The sequence below is a fragment of the Copadichromis virginalis genome, linkage group LG22, assembly GCF_057382275.1.
Source record: "Copadichromis virginalis isolate Kocher_CV1m ecotype Utaka linkage group LG22, C_Virginalis_male_GT1.1, whole genome shotgun sequence".
NCBI lineage: Eukaryota > Metazoa > Chordata > Actinopteri > Cichliformes > Cichlidae > Copadichromis > Copadichromis virginalis.
In genome coordinates, this window is record NC_140638.1 from 29492167 (window position 1) to 29497711 (window position 5545).

The following is a 5545-nucleotide window of genomic DNA, read 5'->3' on the forward strand; positions in this document are numbered from 1 at the left end:
ATGGTGGAGCATTGTTCAAACTCTTATAGCCTCTGGTGCCCCCACCTTATCATAAAAGCCTAAACATTCACATGCTTTTCTCTCACACGGCGCCTAAGCTATGACCTTGGCTCCCCGTTTATCTGCTCCTGCTGAGATGGGGCAGAAAACTCCAGTATATTCTGTTCTCTTCTAATCAGACAAATAAGGCGATGACTTTCTGCAAACAGTATTTCTTATAACATCATAAAACAATATCATTCATCCACAATAAATCAGCAGTCTAATGTAATGCAAATCAGTTTAACGAATGCAATAGTTATCAGCTTCTTCTAATTCAGGAGAATAATGCAAACTAAAACTACATAATAATTCACAATCTTTAGTTACGGATATAACATGGCATAAAATAATATTATAATCTAACACTGCTCACGCATGTTCTTATGAAAGGTGAACGTCCTCACAATCATTCTTTATAGGACCAGACCAAATGCAGACTTTATTCAGTAGGATCTCAGTAATGACACTTGTGTACGGGAATCGGAGCTCACTAAAAAGAATAGTGAATCGATGCCCTTTAGGGCCATGTTTATTTTGCAGTCAGTTCAGTTTTACATTCAGTTTAATTTTATCTATACAGTGCCAAGTCACATAAACAGTCACTTCAAAGTGCTTCATATTGTGAGGTAGACCCTACTACTTCTACTACTACTACTAATATGATTCCTTTGCTGCATTTTCTAAGATGTTTAAGTTCAGGTTTTACTGTTTAGTCTTGAGTTTAGTTCTTTTTGCCTTTAAGTTTATTTCTAGTTGGTGTTTTCTTTTTTTTTTTTCTTTTTTTTTTCCTCTCTTATTTTTTCCTCTTGTGTTTGCAGGTTCACTGACTTTAACAACAGTCCTATAGTTTAAATGTTCTCTTTATGATTGGAAGACATCCTTCATTGTCCCTCCTTTTCTGTCATATGCCCATGAATGGAGGCAAACTTTACCTCCAAAACACAAAACTGAACAGTCTTCAGATGGTGTCTAGCTTACATTTTCTTCATAGCCGAGTCTGCTTCTTGTTAGTTTTGCACTTATGTCTCAAGTAACCACATGGGTATTAGCATTCCAAGCCCCAGATTATAGCTGCATGGTGGTATGCAAGTGCAGCTGATCTGATGAGTATGTGCTGGGCCAGTGTGTTGTTCCGGCATCGGCCGGCATCATTTCTCCACAGTTTTGTTTTTATAGCATGTGTGCCTCTGTGAGGGGTGGTGGGGGGAGCATGTGATGCCATACACCAGTTGTTTGGTGCTCTGCACCTGCTGCACTCATCAAAGTGAACAGACAGGTTTACTGGCCGGCCCCAGGCTTGACCCTGTGCCACTGGACTCTGTTCATCCACAAATGAGAATTGAGATTGGCTCAAACCTCCAAGTGTTACGAGCTTATGTGTAGGCATTTACCCAGTTAGCAATACATACATACTTTGTTCTGTTTTATTGGATACATGTTTGATCTACTTTGAAGAACAGCAAGGGTTTATAGTGTGTTTCATCTCTAGAAAACAAATATTCAAATTAGAAGATTGATTTGTTTCTTTCAAGGAAGCAAAAATTTCATGTTTCTAAAAAATTATTTTTCTTTTGAACACTGAGTCAAAATAACACACCAGATAAATATTTGTTAACATGCAGATATTATCCGACAGGACATATATCTGCCGATACACTTGCTCTCTGATGTATCCATCGGTGTGTGAATGGTAGATAGAAAGCAATTCTGCATAAGAAGGGCTCGTGTGATTGGGTAAATGAGACATGCTGTATAAAGCGCTGTGAGTGTTCTGGGAGAGTAGGGAAGTGCTATACAAGAATTGCAGGTTGACTGACTTTAACAACAGATTTCCATGCTTTTAAGCATAACTTCTCATAACTTTATCAAAGGGAAAGGATTTCTCTGGTGTGCATTAATCTTAGCTGTAGTCTAGGCTAATTAGAGCCATTTCTACTTCTTTAAAATCCTTTCATCACTCTTCTGCAGCCTGAATGAGAAACTTTCCTGACCCCTGTCTCCTCAGCTCAGCATGATTTGTGATTGTGCTGTCTGCTGTCCGCACTGTGTTAGGCAGCTATCCATTCTGGGTCTTCTAATAGTCTGGCTTTACTCTAATTGTATGATTAATGTTTAGGTTAAGGGTGATAGAAACCTCTGAAGTTGGCCAATGCATGGAAATTAATAAAGGAGTTCTTTAACACAAGATCTCTGTAGATACTCAAGTGCCATGGATAATCTCTGACCGATTTTTAGCATGAGTGAAAAGGGAATTATTGTGCTCCTTTTCAGCTCTGTATTTTTATTCTTGGCCCCTTCTAAAGTAGTTTTGTGTGATTCATAGTTATAAATAATCCTATTTTTTATCTCTTATTCGACCCCAGTGCAGTCTCTTGTTTCTTCAACACTCTGAAACAAGCCCTTTCAGCTCCTTTCCCCCTCCATTTAAGATAACTTTCTTCTGATTGGCTGTCATTTGTAAACATAAAGGTTGTACACCATAGAGCTGGGGACTTCAGTGCCAGAACTGTGTGCCTAAGGTGTCCATAATTTTATTGTCTGCAATCACGTTGATTATAGTCAGTCTGAATCTCCAGTAGTGTAACATGGGCTTTAATAAGAGCAGTGGCTGATCATGGAGTCTGTCTCAGCTCAGTTGTCTGCTCTTTATTCGGCAAACAGTAGAGAAGCTGCAGAAATGGATCTGCATTAATGCAAAGTACAAAAGTAACTATGCACTGTATCTATTTGAACTGATGTTTCTCCTTTGTCTGCTCATGAGTTGCCTTAAGCTACCTCGTAATGTTGTATAATGTGAAGACAACGGACAATGTACCCCTAAAGAAAGGATAGCCAAATCATTAAGTAATCATTTCTCGCGTGAAATCGTCCTCCTCCTCTGTTACTGATTCTCTCTCGGTCTCCATCTCTGTTTTGTTTTCCTCCCTAGTTGGTGTTTTTTTCTTGTCTCTGTCTCATCACTGTCTCCTGTGTCGTTCCTCTCTTTACGTTTTATTCCATGTCTGCTCTGTCTGCGTCATGTGTCTTTCCGTGAGCTATCTAAAGTCTAAATGAATCACTTTACAATACCACATCTGACACCTCCGCATTTGCAAGTCTCAAGTCAGCATTTCTGCTTTACTGGAACAGGAGGAAAGTTAAGAACATAATGACACAAAGACATGTTGTCAGGTGTGGTGCAGAAACGTCTTGAACTGGAAACTTTTGTCTCATCCTCATGCGTCATGCTGATGTCACCGTGAGACATTTCATTGACAAAATCTTTCTTACATATCAAACAAAGCAGAGATATGATCAGTTTAGACACAATTCATAGGATGTTCTGTGTAATCAATTTGAGGAGCAGTAAAAGGCCAGCTTTTGGTCCAGATTAAGCACAACCCCCCCACCTTACCGGAGTCTTTGTCGTGGTTCTGGCAGCATAAGGTCCGGCCCAGACAAGTTCAAATTACGCTGACGTTGATCTCAAAGCAAAAATATTCAGCTTCACCTCAAGGTCAAGATCACAGTTATTGTTTTTCTGAGAATCTTGTCAATGTTATAACTCAAAAGGAATTGCATTACCTTGGATTAGGGACAAGGTGCAGAGTGGGACTAGGACCAGGGACACTGCATTTCTGCCTTATTGCCTATTCACACCATGAACTAAACTGGCACTCTTAGCCTGGATTTACTTACAAATCATGCTCATTGCAACAACATGTTCACACACCCATAATAAGACTTGACATACTGTTCTGGGACTTTCTAAAAACGTTCCTCCTATAGGAAGGGCGTAGTACAATGAGAGTTCTAAGAACTTGGGTGGAGGTTTAAGGGAAAAAAGTAGAGCCATGTCGAGAGGTGTGATTACAGGTGTGGATATAGCACACAAAAACATGATTAAAAAGAATCACCTTGAACCCACAACATGAATAACAAAAACACAGGAACGTGCAGTGATCACATGTCCTGCCTTGCAATGTTGATTTAGTTATTGTTTGTTACTCATGTTCTTCAAAAAAATAAAAAAGCAAAACATTATTACTGTCACAGTCTACAGGGTCAAGTTTGAGTTTCTTTTCCTATCTGACTTTTTCTGTTTTTTTCTCTTGTACTTTGGTTCAAGTTTTATATCCTCTCATTATCCATTATTTATATTTAAGTTTTCAGTTTCCCTCTGCCTTTTGTCATGTCCTCCTTCACATTTTCCCTCTTTGAAGGTTTGTTGATTTTGTTTCTTTGTTTTTATACCTTCCTTAAATTCTGCAGTAATTTTGTTTTATAGTTTAACCTTTGTTTATGAGTCCTGTGTAATCAAAAATTATTGGTTCATGACTTCATTATGAACTGCACTAACATGCAGTACCATGATCAACTACAGACCATATAAAAGCTTGTTGTGGCTACCCTAATGCTTCTCCCTTGTAAAAAAGGCAGCCACCTCTGTGACACAGAACTTTTTTTATGAATCTTGCTTCACAGTGAAACCTTTAATAGCCATGCTCTGCTTGCTTGTTTTGCTTTGAATAGGATTTGCACTGCTACTTTACTGTGGCAAGCATAAGCTTGTCTTTACTGGAACTGGTGCAGACTTGTGTAGAACTGGTTTGTATTTGCATGTGGTGTATTTTAGCAGTTTGTCAAGGCATTAATGTTTTATTTGCTTTTTTCTACAGCTGTTTATTTTGTCTTCATTTATTTTGTTTTACTTTAGTTTTATATTATTTTCAAGTGGACCTTTTGCTATATTGGTCCACTTGATTGTCATAGTTTATTTGCTCTTTATAATTTATTTTTATTTGAAGTTATTACAATCAGAAAGGACAGAACTCGAGGACAGAAAAGAGAAACAATATGACTAAAGAGAAGTTGGGAAGCGAGTTAACAGAAGGAGAGGGAAAGAAAAATCGAGGAAAAGAGGGATAGAGAGAAAAGACACTGAAAATCTGCTTCTCTATTTGCTTTGCAAAACAGGAAAACAGCAGAGAAGGGAAACTACAGCAACAACCAACATAAGCATAGGTAACAGTAAATAATAAATATTGAATCTTATTGAGTGGCACACAAAGCCAACAACGCATGAGATGCTTAAAGGCAGCAGCCAACCAAGATAGTGTGTGTCTGTGAGTACCTGTTTGTACACCTGTGTGTGTGTGAAAGAGCAGGTAGTCACATTTGACCATTGTGACTGTATTTATTCATAATGTCTATTCTGTGTTATTTTCATGAGATTCGTAAGCATGAGATTGTTGTTTTTCCACAGGAAAATGCAAAAAAGGATATTATGTGCTATTAAGGACATGACAATGTGATATTCTTCTTCTTCTTCTTATCATTATTTATGGTACTACATTCATAAGCTCATATCAAAAATAATCTGACATGGATACATGATTTCCTTCCATGTATGGTTTTCATGGGTTAAACAGATCATAAATAAACCCTCCCAGGTAATACTACACTGGTTGTTGCACAGTTAACAGACAGGTTTTTCCTCTTTTCTCAATTCTGACAACAAGCC